Source organism: Tuber melanosporum (genome assembly GCF_000151645.1).
Source record: "Tuber melanosporum whole genome shotgun sequence assembly, scaffold_30, strain Mel28".
Lineage (NCBI taxonomy): Eukaryota > Fungi > Ascomycota > Pezizomycetes > Pezizales > Tuberaceae > Tuber > Tuber melanosporum.
Window position 1 is genome coordinate 394,085 of NW_003298975.1, and position 21,176 is coordinate 415,260.

A 21,176-nucleotide genomic window follows, 5' to 3' on the forward strand; every position below is an offset into this window, starting at 1 on the left:
CGCCTTCTCATCCCAAGCGACAGTTTCATTGTATTCGAACATATCGCCAATTCCTTCATCTTCTTCTTCCCAACAAATTTTGCATTTAGAGTCCCAAAATTCCCATTTTGTAGGTTCTCCAATGTTGGATAGGGGGTGCTCTGAATGCTACCACCCGAAGGGGATTATCATCCCATAATCGCCTGCTGTTGCGATTTCACATGCAGCTTCAGACATGTGTTTGTTTCATCCTATTTCAAGCCAAATAGGGTGTGTGTAGAACTTTCCTCCCGATGGAGTTGATACTCCATAAAAGCCTTGGATGTTGACCGGATTCGGGCTCTCTGTGAATGGGATTTTTAATTCTTTTCCGAGTTCTTTGTTGATTAGGAACACATTGGATCCTGAATCTAATAGCACTCGTCTTCTGTAGCGCTAATGATTCGGGTTTATAACGTGAATGTAAGCATGTCCCTCAGAACAATCATATCTTGTAGGCTTTGGTGTACTAAAAGCATATTTCTTTGGATAAGGCATTGAATTGTAGTTTTGTTGTTTTGACATGTCTGAGGTTTAATAACAACTGGGATGTTTGTTACCGCGCCCACGCAGTTTTGACCACTTAGATCTCCTCAGACAAACTTTATTTCTACTTGGTATATCGGGCAGCCCACAACTAGCAGTCTTTACCCCCTACCGAGAGGTTCCCATACCTTCCACTTTTACTTTCTGTGGAACCAATCTAGGGGGTCTCTGCCATCATCCTGATATCATGGAAACAAAGGCCAGGTGTGTTGGGCTAGTCAGCTGTCTCTTTGATAACCTTCCCGTGCTTATTCTCCACCCTCGCTTAACCGTGGACAGTGTCCTCACTTTATCGAGTTCCATTCGGTACCAGTGCGGCACCTAAGTAGCAGTAACTAAAGGTAAGGTCTAGAGCTCTTGTACCTATTTTTCATGTAGATCGAAGATGTGCTTCACTTATCCTCTAAATCCTTTATCTTAGCCCTACTGTCACTCCCTCCAGAACCCTTGGTGCTGACTGTTTCCTGTCCAGGCTTTGGTCTTTATCAGAGACCTTTCAGTATCCAGATCACGTACCTGACTACCGTAATGGTCATGCGTTAGGTCATTAGGTCGAGCTTGTGTTACTCCATTGGGAAGCATAGAGGCGCCACCAATGCGTACATTGCTCTTTATTAATCTCCTTATCCTTGCGGCAAGAAGAATGCGTGTACTCCCACTCAGGTCATGATCGCAAGGTCTGTTTCTTCACTTCGTCATCTCCTTAATTTGCCGTTGATTTTGATTCCTAGAAAGTATGTCTCTTCTTGACTACCCGAACACCGTAGTTGTCGGTACCAACATGATGACTTAAGTCATCTCTTCGTCCTCACCTAGTTCTCGGAGTTTATTACCTCTTGGAACTTGGGCAGCAGAAATCTTTCTGGGATGGTTAACTGTTGCCACCCTTCTAGGCCTTAGTGTCTTGAATGGGCGGTCATCTGCCCTTGTTCTAGACACCTGAACTTGTTCCCAGTAGGTTTGGTAGTCGTGATTTTTCTTACCACAATGAGTACAATTGCCATCCCATTTTCTTTCATCGATAGTTGACTGGGGGATTCCTTCGTGGGCAGCTTTGAAGTTTGTATGTGTTAACTTCATAGTTCCAGTAGATTTCTTTACCGGTTTATTGGGTTCCGGTCCCCATTTCCTTTTCTTAGAAGGACCACCTGCCTTTATGAAGAGTTTCTCCCTTTTTTCCTTTGATTGAATTTTGTCTGTAGATTTCTTGTCTGAAGATATACTTACAGGTTTTGATTTGTCCCAGTCTAGGCGGTTCTGTTCCTGTTGTTCCTCCTTATCCCTTCCTGCTTCCCGGACTGCTTTTTCCCATTCAGCATCGGTATCATACTTGTTTAAGGAGAGTCGCCACCAAATCTTCGAGGGCAACTTCCTGTCACATGCTATTCGCCAGGCTGGTCCGGTCAATCTGGCATGGAGATTCAAATTATACATTTTCCCCATGAAGGTCTGAATATCATTTTTGTACTCCACAGATTCCATATTCCATATGGCCTTTCGTCCTTCTTCGAGAGGGGCGTACCGACTAGCAAATTTGTGCTCAAAGCGAGTCCAAGAAGATAGTTCCAGGTCTTGTTCTTCTCCTCGGAGGCCATCCATTGCGTGTTGATACCATATGGCTATTGGACTGACCTGATCCCCCTTTGTCCTTCCCATGGCGAAAATGATGCGTTTTTGATCATCATCCCAAATTCTTGGGTTTCATTCAAAGTAGTCTACACATTGGGTTAACCAATGCTAAACACATTAACAGGTTTTTGCTTCAAAAAATAGGAGCGGATCTGCCGGTCGTTTAACTGTTTGGGCCAATGCTTCTGCAAGTACATCAGCTGTTCCACCCTGTTCAGGGGTTAATCCCCGTTTGAATCTGGATGGTCCTCCTCCACGTTTTCCTCTGTTTCCATCGTCATCTCCATCATCACTCCCATCGTCCGGGTCGCCGCCCAGTATTAAAAAAGTTAGAGGTTCTCCTTCTCTTTATTTCCCTTTTTCTCGAGGAGGGATTTCCTCAGGTTCCCCCCGTTCTGCAGTCTCTTCCTATTCTTCTGGGACTGATTCCAACATAGCATGCCGACCACCTGGGTGTCCACTATCTAGTGCCTTAAGCTTATTAAGAACTAGTGATAGGGTATCGGATATGTGAGCTTGATCCTTCTGGATGGTATGGGTAAAGTTGCTATACCGTTCTGAGTCCCTTTCTTGCCTTACAGCCAAATTGGATATTAAGGTTCGCATTGCAGTATTTTGTTGGGTCTGTTGTGCCCTGAACTCTTAGAAAGCGTGTTCCAGGGTGAGCTCTTGTTCTAGAGCTTTTCGCTGCAGTTGGGTGGTTACCCCTTCATGAAGCTCTTGTCAAGCATCTTGTGCTGCCAATTTGGCAGCAATCTCCCGATTGATTCTTTCTTGGATCTCTCGGACATTCGCTTCCACCATTGTACACTGATGTAACATAATAGCAATGTCATTGTCAGGTATATCTTGACCTTGGAACAACAATGGTTGCTGGACGGCTATCAGTCCTCGTCCATTGACTTGAGAATCTGCTGATAGGATGTCAAAGGCAATATTGGCAGTATCAATACTGATTGATAGGTCTTGTCGGATTTGACCTATGATAATTCCTACCCTAGCAGCAAGTCTTGCGAGATCTGCTGCATGGGTATTTGAACGTGGTGTGGTAGATCATGAAGTGGGAGAAGGGGCTCTTGAGGATGGAGGGACACTGTTAGCCCTGCTCTTTTGTCCTCCAATAGGTTTCTGAAGAGCAGAAGGAAGAGAGGAAGAATGACTGAAACTTGTAGAGTAATCATCTCCCAAGGTATATATTGGTTCTCCTGGAAGAATCTGTTTAGGAGGTGGAGCCATCTCTCTTGCTCATTTGCGAGCTTCTTTTTCTCGTAAGCGGGCTATGAAGCCCGCATTCTGGGAGGTTTCTGTTTAAGTAGAATATGCGGCTGGACACTTGGTGTCCTAGCTGCGCCATGCAGTAGGGGGAGGTAGATCTTAATGGAAGTTCAGATGAGTTCTGAGTCTCCACACTAGAGGTATAGTAGCAGAGAACCTGTGGCTAAGAGAACCTTCCTCGCTGGTAACCCAGTCAAGGAAGGGTTTCCAACTGAATTCTGGTCTGTACCAGGTTTCGTATATTTTTTGAAATTGTTCCTCTGTATGAACTAGGTTGGGGTCAGTATACCACAAAGGAGTTTCTTGTAACAGAAATAGTACTTCTGAAAGCTCAAACTGACTAGAAAACACTTGACCGATAGATGGCAAGTGAACCTTAGTCGGTGGTTCAAAAATTGAATTGGTTCGGGATAGTTCTTTAAGGGTATCTAGGCCGACCGTAGCATCAATAACTTCACTGAAAGTGTAAATCGAACCGATTAAAGTGGTAACCGATTAGAGAGCCTTGGTAACAAGGAGATCTAACAATATACTGTTAGGCTGAGACAACTTGATAGACATCAAGATTGTCCAAGCCAATCGAGATTCGTTTTTGTAGACGAAGATTGTCTAGGAAGGCTCGGGTTTGGCTTGTTTCATTTATGACTACTAGGAGCGAAGTAAAGTAGGTAAAGTAGGGTAGAATCGTAAAAACAATATTATATTGTTAAGGTCTCTTCTCCGTTGCTTGATGATATCTAAAGCTTGGGAGGCACTTCCATATTTACATTCCGCGTCTGAGTGTTTGTGGACTACATCTATTTATCATACAACTATGTACTTTGTTTAATCGTAATTCACAACATCGAGTTTTCTTCCAAGGTGCGAACACCTGTGGACCCTGAAAACCATCACACCCTCTGCGGTAATTACGATATTTCTTCTTATGAAACGTACTGTCTCTAATAGTAATATTCCGATTAGCAGAGTCTTTAGACTTATGGCCTAGTTCTTAAGTCGAACTGAGTTGGCTCCAATTGTCTTCGCCATTGATAAAATGATCAGTTTTATCTATGGCTATATCTGCAAAGGTGGTTATCATTACAACCATCGTAGGTCGTTTGACTCTGATCCTTTGTAACTCCATACCCAACCCATAGACTTTCTCTGGATGACTTCCTATTAACTCGCAGGAAGCTATTCTACCAGATTGGTAATTAATCCCGCGGTCAGCAACCCTTGGTTGCTCTCTGGGTAGAAGGTTTCAGTAACCATTGTAGTATTTGAGAATCACTCCATGATTACAACGTGTTCCGAAACCTATTTGCAACACTCTGTGAAGTTTGTTGGCTTCTTTGGTAGTGTCCTTTGGAGTTCTTGACTCTTCTGGTGGATGTAAATGTATTGGTCTCTAGTAGAGATCCTTTACCATTTGATACCATCTCTTTATGCGAAATCGTCCCATTACTTACAGCCCTTGCCAAAGGTACCATGTCTTTGGAGCCAAGTAACTCTCTGAGTAATTGACAGAATCACTCTGTTCCACTTCTCAGACGTAGCCGAAGGTCCCCTCTCATATATCCTGCGAACAGGACCCGGTCGGACAGACGGCGGCGACGTATATGGTGTTATTCTAACACCTTTAGTTATGTTGTAATATAGTCACAGGACGCAACTGAGATTGATATATATGATGACGCGCAGGCCACGTAAGGGAGCCAGAGGGGGGTGTTGGAGACCAGAGATTCTGATTCCAAGTGGGGTTACCCTACCTAGGGTGGTTCCTAGGTATCGGGTTCTGGTATTCCTAATATGTGTACTGTCTGGCTGCCACTTTGTCATGGCGCGAACTCCTGAAAGACAACGTCTTAGATTTCTTATCTCCTTTCCTTGCCACAGCCTAACCTCTTGGTAGGCATTTTGTGGCATGAACAATCCTGTGTATGGTAGCAAATTCTTCCAAGTGTCATCAAAAGCCTGCCCTTGTGGTTGTTTCTTGAGAAATCCTTAGATCTGTAACCGGTACAGGTACTCAGTTATTGGTTTTATTTTTTGTTTTATTTTAACTATCACTTTGATACTTGGTTTGCTTTAAGTATCATTTGATACTTAGTTTTGTTTTATGTTTTGTTTTAAGAATTGTTTAATACTTGGTTTTGTTTTATGTTTTGTTTTAAGTATTATTTGAATACTTGGATTGTTTTACCAAAGTGTATTGCTTGAAACCTTTGCTTAGTTTTGTTCATGCTAGACATGAATAAGAATTATGTATTTAAAGACCACTTGTTTCCACCAGGGAAAAGGCAGACTTCGAGAGATAGTATTTCAATATACTTAGTTGAATGGTTACTTCTTCATTTCTCAGTACACCTACAAAATCTCCTTTAGTTTACAGCTCTCCACTCCTCTCTGGTAGAGCAGGCAACCTGCCAACTATCTTACCATTTACCGATAACATGATTAGCATCTTGTAAACACCTTACATTTTTTTAACCTCAGCAAGTGGTTAAGAACATGTCTCCAGATTTAGGCCTGATTAAGCTATCAACATCTACCTCAGAACGCTAGTGGAGAGAAGCGGCAGAATCATAGAACATTCAGCTTCGTCTCAAACCCAGCATAGAGTCATTGACGACCAGAAGTGGGAAGCAAATATCATGGCAAGATCTTACAAGAAAGAAACAACCCTGGAACTCTGCTAAGGAGCCAGGAGAATCAACAAACACGGAAGACACACAACCTCCAGGAGAATTCTCTTGTACCCCAGCAAAGAAGACTTCTTTTGAACCTCCGATGAACCTCGAAGCCAGTAGTGAATCAGATATGGCTAGTACAGGAGGAGGGCCTTCAGGAGGAGGAAAATCTCAGGCTAGGCCTGAAGAATGGAAAGTACCTGGAGCATTTGAACCCCCTAACTTCAAACTCCACCTCGCAGCAAAGTTCACAGGAGAAGGAGAAAACCTTAAACCTGTCACTTTTGATTGATGGGCAACTGAACTTACATACTACCTTCCCTTACAAGGGAAAGATGTGGAAGACCCTACATTCAGACTATACATTAGATCATTCTGCGAAGGAAAGGCAACTGATGCATACCACCAACGGTACAAGGAATATGGTGGAAATGTAAGATTAAGAGGATCCACTGTTCTCAATTACCTGAAAAGCCGATTCCAATCCTCTATCACAAACCACCTTCTATACAACAAATTCAACCACCCCACCAAGTCATTAGAAGGCATTTCAAAAGAATCACCGATGTAGCTACAGATCTCCTGATGTATAAGAACCCAATCAAGAAAGAAGGCATCTCCAACTACATCTTAAGCGACAATTCTATGATGCCATGCACCTTACCCTCCCGTGAGAGGTAGAGCCACTCAAGGAAGATGACAATGATATTTCAGTAATAATTGCAAGGGCAGAACGAAAGGACGCCATCCTCCATGAAGCCGAGGTATACAAGACACAGACATCCTCTAGCCATAACAGGCAACCATGATACAAGCCCTCCAACAACTCTGAAGAAGACACTCTATGGGTTTTCAAAAAGAAAACAAAATCCTGCAAAGAATCGAGATGATAAAGGGAAAATGTTTTGAATGGGGAAAAATAGAATAAACGGCAAAGAACTACCCTACGAATAAAGGAAAAGGAAAGACTATTAAGCAAGAGGCATCACCCCATAACATTTAGAGCGATAGTGATGATGTCCAATCCAGCGAATATGAGGAAATCCATATGGGATATATCGATGTGGAATGCAATAGTGTCAGACCTCCTACTACCTTCAGATCACACACAGCCCTAGAAGGTACTATCCTAATCATCAGCAAGAAGGCTCCAGTCTTATTCGACACTGGCACAATTGGAAGAGAAATGATAGGTAATGCCTTTGTATCCATTTGTGGGCTTCCAATCCGAGATCTGAACCAGCCTATACCAGTCGACTTGGCAGTGAAAAGATTATAATCGACAAGCCATAAGACTTGTAGCGCAACTATCCAAATTGGTTCTGCTGGCCTACCCCCTCAGGAGATTCTAGTTGGAAACCTTGCCAAATACAATGCCCTGATAGGGATGCTATTCCTAGACCACCATAAAGCTATAATTAGATGTGGTGAATCAACCATCGATTTCCATGAACAAAAGATCAACGTTTCATGTAAACCGACAAGTGGAGAATAACGTGCCGCAGTCTGTGAAGCTACTGCCCAATGCCTATTAGGCAAATACTGTGATGTTTGCCCTGATCAGATCTCAGACAAGTTACCGCCCATGAGGGAAGTGAACCACTACATCTGCCTTTGAGACCCCTCTAATCTTAAGAACCTACCAATCTACTCCATCCCTGATGCATATAAAAATCCGCTATATGACTGGGTAAACCAGCAACAAAGAAGAGGAGTCATCTACCGAGCAGAAGTACTAGGTACCGCACCTATGTTTGTTCAACTTAAAGCAGATGGCAAAAGAATCCACCCCCTGGTTGAACTCAAACTACAATATGAAAACATAGTTATGGACAGCTCTGCTATCCCAAACCAAACCCAAATCCTGAATGTGGTAGGATGGGCTAGATTCCGAAGCAAGACTGACCTACATGATACCTATTTTCTGACAAGCTTAGATCCAGAAAGCGAATGCAATAACATTTTCAAAACACACTTCGTGAGTTTGATTAGCCAAGTTATATTACAAGGTGATATGATTGCACCTGCCACATTCATGCGAATTATGAAGAACCTCCTAAGTGAATATTTTCACTATTTTGTATGGGTTTACATCAACACTATCCTCATTTTCTCAAACTCCAAAGTGAAACATGCGTACCATATAGGTTTGGTTTGTACCAAACTAAGGGAAACTAAGTTCTACACTAGCAGAAACAAATTAATCCTGTTTGCTGACAAACTCGATATCCTGGAACATGGGATAGATGATGATGGAATACATGCAGCACCTGGAAAGATATCCTGTTTAACAAAATGGACAACACCTCGAAATCAAAAGGAACTCATGGGATTCTTAGAACTAGTCAACTATATCTCCCAGTTTCTACCACACCACTCCAATGTAACAGTACTGCTTACAGACATTACCAGCAATACGGAATTTCTCTGGACCCACACACATGACCAAGCCTTTACTAATATTAAGGAATTGATTAAGAATGCCGATATTATGCGACCTATCGACTACAGTAAACCAGACCCGATATGGCTAATTACTGGCTGATCAGATATTGGAATTGGACCTTGGATTGGACAAGGAGCTACACATGAAACGGGAAGACCAGCAGCATTACACAGTAGGAAGTTTACTTATTCACAGATGAACTATGGAACCACTGACAAGCAAGCCATTACAGTGATCAATACTCTTACTACTTTCAACCACATCCAGATGGGCAATACATTCACCATTGTTACTGACCACCCACCTCTTACTAATCTTAAGATGGAAAAGGTTTCTGGAAGGAGAAGAACACGATGGATAGGAGAAATCAGCAAATATGATGAAAAAATTATCAATACTCCTGGAAGAACCAACTATTTAGTTGATGCTCTCTTCTGCTTTTATGAAAATCAAGCACTCACAGACTCTCCTCTTATTTATGACCATACAAGACAAAGTAAAGATAGTCCTGATAACACCTTCTATGAACAAGAACTATTGTTGGCTACAGCTAGTACTGCCCCTTCCTCCAATCCTTTTTCTTACACCATGTACAGAGCTGCTAGAACAGATCGAGGAAAAGATATTAGTGACAAGTGGAAAGATAATTGCACCCTCCGCAGCACACCTCCGCACGAGCTTGAACAAAGCAGACTCCACTGGTCTCACTGTTACCTTGATACCTGCCTCTTTCACCAGACTGAAATTCAATTCTGCAACTGATACAAACGAGTGTACTATACCTCTTCTGGAAATTCCAAAGACACCAGCTTCGATACTAAAGAAGAAGAATAATAACAACAGAAGATGGACGACATCAATGATGGATCAATTCAACCTCTCCTGACTCTTAATCCTGCTCTAAGACGACACTAAGGTCTTGAACGACTTGAAGAAACAGCATTCTATATAGATGCAATATCATATTTGCACTCCCCACAGTCAGCATAGCCATCCTCACCCCCCATAATTGATTCACGACCACTATACAGTGGACCCTTATGAGTATACAACAATGAAACCATTGTTTCTGTCATGCCTCCCATGGTTCCTGAGCATCGCTAATAGCTCTATGAAATCTTTGAAGAAGAGGAAGACCGTATCAAACCAATAAGAGGATCTGTTAGGAATACCAGAACCCAATACCTAGGAACCATCCTAGGCAGGGTAACTCCACTCGGATTCGGAATCTCTGGTCTCCAACACTCCCCTCCAGCTCCCTTACGGGGCCCGCGCGTCATCGTATATATCAATTTCAGTTGCGTCCTGTGACTATATTACCACAGAACTGAAGGTGTTAGAATAACACTATGTACATCGTCGCTGTTCATCCGACCGGATCCTGTTCGCAGGTAATATGAGAGGGGACCTTCGGCTAGGTCTGGGAAGTGGAACGGAATAGTTCCGTCAACTACTCAGAGAGTTACTTGGCTCTAAAGACATGATACCTTTGGCACGGGCCGTAAGTAATGGGATGATTTCGCACAAAGAGATGGTATCAAATGGTAAAGGATCTCTCCTAGAGACCAATACATTTACATCCACCAGAAGAGTCTAGAACTCCAAAAGACACTACCAAAGAAGCCAATGAACTTCACAGAGTGTTGCAACTGGGTTTCGGAATACGTCGTAGCCATGGGGTGATTCTCAATACTACAATGGTTACTGAAACCTACTACCCAGAGAGCAACCATGCGTTGCTGACCAAGGGATTAATTACCAATCTGGTGGAATAGCTTCCTGCGAGTTAATAGGAAGTCATCCAGAGAAAATCTATGGGTTGGGTATGAAGTTACAAAGGATCAGAGTCAAACGACCTACGATGGTTGTAATGACGACCCCCTTTGCAGATATAGCCATGGATAAAACTGATCATTGTATCAATGGCGAAGACAATTGGAGCCAACTCAGTTCGACTTAAGAACTAGGCCATAAGTCTAAAGACTCTGCTAATCCGCATATTACTATTGGGGACAGCATATTTCCTAAGAAGAAATATTGTAATTACCAAAGAGGGTGTAATGGTTTTCAGGGTCCACAGGTGTTCGCACCTTGGAAGAAAACTCGACGTAGCAAATCACGATTGAAGAAGTACATAGTTCTATGATAAATAGATATAGTCCACGAACACTCACATGTGGAATGTAAATATGGAAGTGCCTCCCAAGCTTTAGACATCATCAAGCAACAGAGAAGAGACCTTAACACTATAATATTGTTTTTACAATTCTACCCTACTTTACCTATTTTACTTCACTCCTAGTAGTCATAAATGAAATGAGTAAAGTCCAAGCCTTCCTAGACAATCTCCGTCTACAAAAAATGAATCTCAATTGGCCTAGACAACCTTGAAGTCTATCAAGTTGTCTCCGCCTAACAGGATCCCTGATTGAAGATCAACGAGATGTTAGATCAACTATACCGGAATTAACCTCCTCTTTCAAAAGCCAAATGATTGCAGGATACCCCCATGATCCAATCTATTTCAAACCTATAGATAGCTCCAGACATGGAGATATCATCCCCTACAATATATCTAATAGAATAGTCTTTACCAGCACCCATTATGGTGAATATTACCTATATATCCCGACAGGGCATATGTTCAATGGAATGACCATTAGGGAATACATCATTACCGAAATCCACAACAAAGGATACCATAGTGCGGACTGCAACCTCCAATATGCCTCCGAATATGTTTACTGGCCTGAAAAGCGAAAGGACTTCTGCAACTTCGTCAAACAATATGACCTCTGACAGGTAAATAAGGAACAAACACAACTACCTGAAGGGAAAGTGCAGACCCTTTACTTACCTTCCGAAATATTCGACTCCGATGCTATCGATTTTGCAGGACCATTCAACAAGTCTGCCAGATATAATACTATCTTGGTAGCTGTAGATCGGTTCTCTGAATACACATGGCTCATACCGCTGAAGGTCACTCTCTCCTCTAATGACACCTGGAATAACCTCCAGCAATACCTATTTACCCCCCATGGATACCCATTATCTATTGTCAGTAATGCTGACTCCCATTTCACCACCAGAATCTGGAAACAAACCTTGACCTCCCTTGAAATCAATCATATTATGGCTGCTCCTGAACATGATGAGACTAATTGCCAGGCAGAACGAAAGATCCGTGAAGTCAAAACCAGAATTAGGTACATGATCAATGAATGACAGACCAACTGGGAACCAGCCCTCACTAAGCTCACTGCATATATTAATGCCGGATATTCAAACACCTTGGGAATGTCTCCATGCTAGGCAATCTTTGGCCACCAATACCCTCTTCTATCTACAATCCTATTTAAGAATTCCTCAATTCCCGCCTCCGATGATTACTTAAACCGCCATCAAGCTATCCTGAATGATGCCTTCTAAGTTGTTAAAACTACCCGATTTCGGAGTACCACTCCTGCTCAAATGTGACGGTGCAAGCATGTTCCTATTCTTCCAGGTGATATGCTTATAGTGCATGGAAATATGTTTATTACCAATGTTGGACACAGCAAGAAACTACAACCCTGGTGGCGAGGACCTTTCAAGGTCTTATCCTTTAATGAGCATACAGAAAACTACAGTGTCCAGATAGATGGATGCATGTACTGCCATAATACTGCCATTTTCCACGCCTCTACTGTCAAGCGATTCCACCCAAATGACAACTCCAAGTTCCCAGGAAGAATCCACTCTCGACCCGCACCTATGATCATTGAAAAAAAGGATGAATGAGAAGTTGAAGAAATCCAAGACCACCACCTTTGGCATAGGAATGATCAGTTCCTGGTCAAATAGAAAGGATACCCAATGAGCGAAAACAGCTGGGAACTACTAGAAGGATTGGAACACGCTATGAATATGGTGAACGAATGGTGGAAAGACAACATGTCTAACAAATTCCTCCCTCCAATGATAAATTACATCACAATGTGCTGGACACCAGTGATGCCAGAAACTGAGTGATAGCAGAGGGAACTCGAAGCTAGGAGTCGATTTTGGGCACAATACTTTGAGTCAGAATTCGAAAGCAGAGATGAGGAAAATCAGGCTATGGAACAGGCTCTCAACAACCTTATCTGATTACCATCCACCATCCGAATACCATAATGATGTCAAACTATATAGAACTCAATATGAGGCTACGATAACAGATTGTTTGACTGATGTTGAACTACAATATTATTCAACTTAAAGACTACTTTGGTATCCTCAGGGTAGACTACTGTTCTGATTGCAATAACGCTTGGGTAGATGTACAGCATGAATCTGGTATTCGTGACTACTGTAATCTGCATTTCTTTAAGTCTCAATATTTTCTTGGAATTTCCTCTTGTCCCTGGTATGACACTTATGATAAAGAATTTATAGCCGAAACTGAAGCTTTTTGTTTCTCTGACTCTGCTTTTGATGATTATTAGTTTTTGTTTGTTTAAACAGTTGTTTTGTTTTGGGGAATGTAACTGGTATGGGTACTCAATTATTGGTTTTGTTTTATGTTTTGTTTTAAGTATCTCTTTGATACTTGGTTTGTTTTAAGTATCGTTTGATACTTGGTTTTATTTTATGTTTTATTTGAAGTATTGTTTGATACTTGGCTTTGTTTTATATTTTGTTTTATGTATCACTTAATACTTGGTTTTGTTTTATGTTTTGTTTTAAGTATCGTTTGATACTTAGTTTTGTTTTATGTTTTGTTTTAAGTATTGCTTGATACTTGGTTTTGTTTTATATTTTGTTTTATGTATCATTTGATACTTGGTTTTGTTTTATGTTTTGTTTTAAGTATTGTTTGATACTTGGTTTTGGTTTATGTTTTATTTTAAGTATTGTTTGATACTTGGTTTTATTTTATATTTTATTTTAAGTATTATTTTAATACTTGGATTATTTTACCATAGTATATCGCTTGATACAATTGATTAGTGTTATTCATGCTAGACATGAACAAGAATTGTGTATTTAAAGACCGCCTGTTTCCACGACAGAAAAGGCATACTTCGACAGACACTATTTCAATATACTTGGTTGAATGGTTACTTCTTCATTTCCCAGTACACCTTCGAAATCACCTTTAGTTCTCAGCTCTCGCCTCCTGTCTGGTAGAGCAGGCAACCTGCCAACTATCGTACCATTTACCGATAACGTGATTAGCATCTTGTGAACATGTTACAAGATCCAGTCTATAATGTGCTTGAATAATCCCAGATAGATCATGTAGAGCATATCTGCCTTGTTCATGTCAGGCGCCGAAACACAATAAAGTCCTTCAAACTCATTTCGCCACATGGTGGTCCCGGTAATGTCTAACCGGACCCGAGTGCCAGACAACTTCAAGGTTAGTGATGCAGGTCCATTTCCTTATTTGCAGAGTCTCACCTAGTTTTGCCCGAGATACTTGGTGTCAGCATTAGTTCCTAATTCCCATGGTGGCACCTCACATTTAGGACAGGTGTTTGATTTTATCCAGTGTAGGGCAACATTTTCTATATGGTCCGCATTCCAGGCAGACAAGATCGGGAAGCACCTCTGAACGTTCCTGTCAGCACAGTCAATCGAGATGCCCTTAAGTGCCATCTCTTATAAGTGCTTAAATATCAGTTCGAACATACCATGTAGTCTGTGGGCATTGATTTGTCTCTTCACTTTGTCTGCCTTGAAGGACTTGAGAATTTACCTGTAACAGGCAATAATGCAAGAAGAAGGACAACCATTGATCCAGGACTATTACACCTGGTCGCAGGAAGATTTCCAAGCATAATATAGACTGGCCACGCTTTCTTGTCACCGGAGAAGTTGCTGAGATGCTTCTGATCAGATATCCCAATGATTGGGACAACTGTCGCACCGGGTGGAAGTGTCTCCTATAATTGTTAGCCAACGCTTTCGGAAAATGTTGGGACACGGTACTTGAACATCCCACCACCAGTCCGCCATATGCATTTCTGAATATACCCTTTGTCCCTCACTGTTGTATTCACGCCGCGGCGCATAGACAAAGTCGTTAATGTAGGCGATCTGGCGGAGGAGATATCTGACACAATCTAGTACGCTACGATAGAAGAAGGGTAAGCATCTCCTGCAGTCATCAACCTGTCCTTTGAACAATTACAGATATGGACTGTGTGGATCCAATGACTGGAGGTGATTCTCGAGGGTATGCATGGAGCAATAGCTGACTGATGCAGAATTACCGAGGTCACTGGAGAAGTATTCGTTAATGCGTGACTTCGGAACTTTACTTTGAATGAACCAGGGTGCAAGTTGGAAACCCTGCGCACTAGTGAATGGTGCCCATGGGTCCTCGCTCAGGTCCCTGAGTTCCCAATAAAATCCGTTGACTTCGCCAATTGCTTCCCCGGCACCGGCATAATCCATCTGCCTGGCGACCGGCGAGGACGAGGTGTCGTTAGTTACTTGAGTATCAGACTCGGGCACAACGTCATCAGGCAATTCCTCGCGGTTGTATGATGTGGGGTCTGGTTCAAATTCATAGTCGGAATCTGGGTGTCCGCTCGCTGCTGAGTGGTGCAATAAGCTTGTTTCGGTGTCGGTAATATAATTTGTACGGGATGTGTATCGTACTGTAGATGTGAGGACAATGTCCAGTTTTGCATGTGCGGTTCGTAGGTTTTTCTCATATGCGCCTGCCTGGGCGTATTACTGGCGGTAGAATAGACATTTCGTAGGTATAGTAGGAGTCAGTTCAGTCGATCTCGTGGGCTCTGTGTAGACTCGAAGTTACTGGCGCGACCTTTTTTCGACGCGTAGTGACCGGATGCAGGTTCAGGGCGCTTGGCCGGAGCGAATAGTAACCAGTTGTCAATGAGGTTTAGCATCCAACATACCGACGTCACATGGCGTCAGTTATAGTTTGTTTCGTAAACAAGTCTCGTGAAGACCTTGTTTCTGGAACGATTAGTATATCTGTGTGAATCAGATAATAGCGAGGATTCTTTGAGCGTTTGAATTCCAATCAGAATTTGAAAACAATGCACAATTCTATCAAACGCTCTAGATTTTCCGGGAGCCGGATACATAATGGGAATTGATCAGGATGGGAGGAGCTCATACCAAGTATCTTCTCACATCCTGAACATCCAGCGTATTCACAACATAAGTCCAGTATCCGCCCCACGACCACTAAGAGACACCATAAATTAAAACAGATGGCATAAAATATCAACAATCTGCAGTACATCCACATGCTAAACGGAGTAAACGCTGTGCCCGGCCAGGTCAACCAACTTCCGCCTAATTCTCAAATGATCAAGGACTGTGGTAGGAAGCTGCGAGACTCAATTGCACATCATCCTGTAGGTCTGCAGGAACTGGGCAGATGCATTTCTGCGCGCCAGAAACGGACCCGAGACCTGACCATGGGCCGGCTAATGAAGCTAAGGAACAGCAAGACGGAGATAATTCTCAAAGATCACAGGCAACATTATCTGGCTCGTCGTCTGATGTCCTGGGGACCCGGGATGGAGGTGAGGACGGTATTGGAATATTGGCATCCCTGGTTGGAGACCAAGCCGAACCCCCTGCTAATCGTATCCCCTTCACCGTCAAATCGTTGACAAGCATTAATAGACAATGGCCATTGGACTTAGTGGCCCGCCATACCCCTAGCGACAGGGAACGGAAGAGCAGCGCTCAATTCAATGTGGGAAAATGCGTGGAACGGAAGTCGAAGAGAATGCACGAGAAGTCTAGCGCTAGGCAGAGTTTGAAATGCCAGGAGGCACAGAAGCGCGGCGCTCCATCCGATGCCGAAAATTGCGATGAACGTAAGTCCAAGAGACCTTGTACCAGTTCTCCGTCACTGCGAGTTCGAAAAGTGATCCATGTGATGTGATCGACGCTGCATCAATTGTTCGTTGTGTCTCTGTAGGCGCAAAGTGTGTTAGCAGTGTGCTTTAGTATTAGCATTTCATGGAGTGTTCAAATAAATTCGTTTGGTCTCCTCCACGCGACGGCCGATATGTTCATCAAGTTAAGTTGACACGCGCGTGAGGGCGTCAGAAGGCGTGCATTGTATCCTATTATGCTATGCAATCCACCTCTTGGCACTTCGCCAATTGGGTATACCACCAACGCCAAGCAACGTCGCATGGCGTTCACCTCCACTGATGCTTAAAAGCTTATTTCCTGGACCGCCGTGTAAATATCATTACTGATTATCGACTGATTACGTTACTTGAATTATATACGTTCTTGATCTTTATACATCGGCATTGGGGGATCACTCAGTCATGTGCTTCGCTCGTGCTGGCGGCCAAAATCCCATCGTGTGCGTGATGACGTCGACCTATGGTACACCCTACTTAGGGAAGTATGCTTAGACTATACAAATCTATAGCGCATGCATGGCGTCCTATATAACGGCCCTCTTCCGCCCTTCCCCCACATTTTCTCTTCCATATCGTCACTTCTCTTCTTGCTTCTCTCCATCGCTTCGCCCTTCTTTTTCCCATCCCCCAGGCTCGCCGAGGCAGCTACCACGCGCCACCTCAGATCACCAAAAGAACAAACCAATAACACTTTTCTTTAAAAAAAAAACAAAGAACAATTCGCCTGCCCCCGAATGACTCCTACAGACAGACAGAGAGCAGAGCTAATCCGGTTGAGAAAGGGAAAGTAAGTAAAATACGTCCATGTATTTGTTGGAAATACCGCAGCCTCTAATCAAATCTCTTAGACGTCCCGCCGCGGCTCCCCCCGACATGCCCGCTGTGAGTGCGAAACAGAGGAGGCGACTGCGAAGTCCTGTCGTCGACTCGGAACCGCAGGAAACCCCGTAAACTGTCACAGACTAATTGTGATTCGCAGTCGAAGAACTTAAAGCTAACATTCATCCTCCTACGTAAATGGTAGGCCAGCACGATCCGACGAGCGCCCCCCATTCGAGCCAGCGGTTCTGGATTCTTTGTAAGTTTAATCTAATCTGCCTTAAGCTCCCTGAATCTGATAGGCTAACATCTATACTTAAACTAGGGCGCGTTTTGGCGACATTGCGTACGCCAAGTTGTGGTGTGGGTTCAAGGATCCCCGTCGCCAAACCTCCATTTACTCGGCGTGGCACGAGGAGATCAAGGCCTACATCACGGCGCACTCCCTAGATGCCAGCGGCCTGACGGACGCCCAAGTGGAGTCCGTCATGTGTTTTGCCCGCTCCCGTTCCCCCATCAAACCGCGTTTCGCGCTCGTTGAAGCCTAGCAGCGTGCAGATGATGTGGGGGAGATCTTGCGTCACCTGAGGATCTTGGTCAGGGACTCAGCCAAGGAACTCCAGGCGACCAAGGAGCGTCATAACGTGGAGCGGGCCGGTGGTGGTGAGGTCGTGGGACCTCAGAGTGAGTCTTCCCCGCCATTGATCTTCCGTTACCCTCACACTAACACATTATATTAGTGGCAGAACCGGATTGGACCGCCCCTTACCGCCCACGGGCAGTGAGAATCCATATCGTTTGCCGAACGGGAGCCTGAGGGCATCCGTTCCTCGGCCACCCCTGGTGTGCCATCGACTCTGACCGGGGAATCGCCTGGGGGGTCCTTGGTGCACCTAGCATCATAAATCTGATCCGGGTGGTTCGCAGGCAACGTGTGAAGGAGGAAATCCGGTGCCCACGGCATCTGATCGGGACGACTGGTGAGGGTTCGGACAGACTTCGTCGGGCGCCCGAAGAACCTCTTCCTCTCCCGTCGCTCATCTTTCTCAATAGAGATCATGATATTCGGGCGTGGCTCCTCGCCAACGATGGCCGACATCCCTTAGACCTGATGGTCCTGATGTGGCGCCCGGATCAAGGAGAGGAGGAGGACCGGACCCCCGAGCCTGCCACCGTGAGATACCCATTTGTCGACCGTATGGTCTGGGATCGCGTGGGCCAGGTTGAAGATACCGTGGGGGCCATGCAAGAGGAGGAGGACCCCGAGGAGGGGGGATGGTTTGTAGGAGAGGAATTGGGCGGTTCCCAGGCGCCCGGTGGCACGAGGAGGTTCACAGTTGCCGTAAGTATTCAAATTCAATCGGCTATGAGATGACATGATGATCTAAACAGGATAGCTAATCTCCAACATAGGACGAGGAAGCCGGCACCGCTGGCCCCTCAACCCAACCAGCTCAGAGGGATTCCCTCTCATGCGAAATCGAATCGGACCCGTTTGTCCAGCTCACCTGCGCCAAGCCCGACCCCCGGCCCCCTGCGCCCTCTGGGTTTCTGACGGAGTCATCATGGGCGGCAGCCCGGCGTCCACGGTACGATGGTGCCCAGGACAGCCGGACTGCCACCCCGCCTCAGATTCGTGGCGGTCGCCTGGCCTCCCACCCCGTTGCTGCGACTATGGCGCCCTCTCCCCCAGCACCACCGTCACCCCTAGCACCCCCGACAACTCCGGCCCCCCTGGCACCCCCGACACTTCTGTCCCCCTCAGTATCTCCGGCACCCCCAGCACCCTCAGCACCCCCCCCACCCCGGGCGCCCCCCGCTTCCCCCAGCCCCAACACCCCCAACAACCAATCAGTGCCGCCATAATTGCGACGCTCAGGAAGACGTCGGGCTGGTGGAAGGTGGTTTTTTCATGCGTCGGGTGATTTTTTTCTTTTGTTCGTTTTCTTTGCTTCGGATTTCTTTGGGAGTCACGTGCGGTTTGGTGGGTGGGATTTGCTTGTTTGTTAGGAAATAACTATGCTAGGATCGTGCTTCCTTTGGCCAATGGTATCTTGTGTTGCTAGTGGGCCGATCTCCTGTTCCGGGTACTCGTACTTGGATATGTTCGAGTAGTGATACCCTTATTTTCGAGTAGTGATACCCTTACGCCCCCTTACCTGGAGGTCGGAAATTCATTTCCCAGATTTGTCACCTCTCCCGGTCATGTCCCTTAATTGGCCTGCTGTCCGCCGACTGAACGAATCGATTGGCCAGATTGCATTTCACTCCACCGTGTTCAGCTGTGTCTATAAGAGATTGTGAGCTGAAGTATGGAGTTCTAATCTGTTTTAAGTGTGGCGGGTGTCTCGCTAGAATTAGTCTCGCTAACTAATACTCGTTGTGGCTAGAATTTGCGCTTAGCGTCTTACACTGGGGGTGCCGCCATTTCGTCAACCGTATTCATAGCGGAGTCGACAAGATCATTTCTGGGAATTCCTGGACCACGCTCATAATACTTAACACAAGGAAAACTGGTTTTTGTAGGCAAAACCTTTCTTTCAATACCGAGTGATAGTGTGTGATTCTACTAACCCCCTACCTAAGTCCTAGAGTATAAGACGCGACGAGTCCCCTTGAAGGCAAGAAAACTACCGTATCACATACAAACTCCTCATCTGTCTGACACGCAAGATATACACTATTGTGCTACGTTCTAATCTCTGTCTTTCCTAACGTTCACCAATATTCCGATAGCACCTCATGCATAGCCAACTAAATGCTAATTCACGAAGTCAGCCGACAACTCGTGTCGGCAACTTGAACAGGCGCAGACGCAACGCCGTAACTGATGCTATAGGATCCATGAGATCGAGGCCAGGAACGCAGCATAACCAATTCAACAGCTCCACCAGTACACTGTCGAATCGACCGTCACCACATCCGAACCATTCATCACCGGACTCAACACGGGCACTCGGAAGACCAGCGAAACACCCCCGGAGAAGCACGGTGCAGACCACAGCGTATAGCGAACCCGGCATTGATCAAGATGCACAAGTAGACCCGGAAACAGCTCTCCTAAGCGACGACAGCAGCGATGAGTAACAAAACTCACACGGATCTGATGGAACCGAATTGGACACCGCGCCTGACGCGGAGGACAACACTGCTTCTGATAGAATCATGCCAGGACTGGGTCATCGGTCACAAAAAGCGTATAGACAAAGAAATGGTCGCACAACTTTGCGAATTTCGACTACCTCTGGATCGCAGGAAATGGCTCTAGTTGAAGGGGCGCCGGGCGCCCATCGACGGATAATCCGCGGCGGACCATACACTCCGCCGACGTTCTCATCATCCAGTGTAGTGCGACACTCGTCCCCGCTGGCCAGTGCCGCTACCTCTGGTGTCAGGAGCTCGAGTCCGGCCGTTGAATCGACTACACCACAGCATCAGCACATCTGGCCTGACATTATCTCACGGCGGAATACAGCAACAGGGGCTGAGGGAGCTGTAGTGGTGCGGGCAAAGACTCTGATTCTCCGGTACACTCTTTTTGTTGACCCACTCCCGGGTGTGGTTTCTTTGACGTCGGAGGTACACCGTGTTTGGCTGCAGGCGAACGAGGAGATTTGTGATGCGGGACACATTGAGCCATCGGAGGAAAACCTAAAAATAGTAAGTGGACACAGCGACAAAGAGACACGGCGCCACTGCGGGTGTGGTACTAACGCGGAAAGATACGCAATAAGCACTCCGGGGTAAGATCCCAGTTTCATCACAACGTCAAATGTAACACTGAAATTATACAATCTCCCCGAAGGCGATCACACAGCTCTTGCGCGTAGGGTGGACTACCTCCCGGAAGAGGATAGATTTATGTGCGCCCCG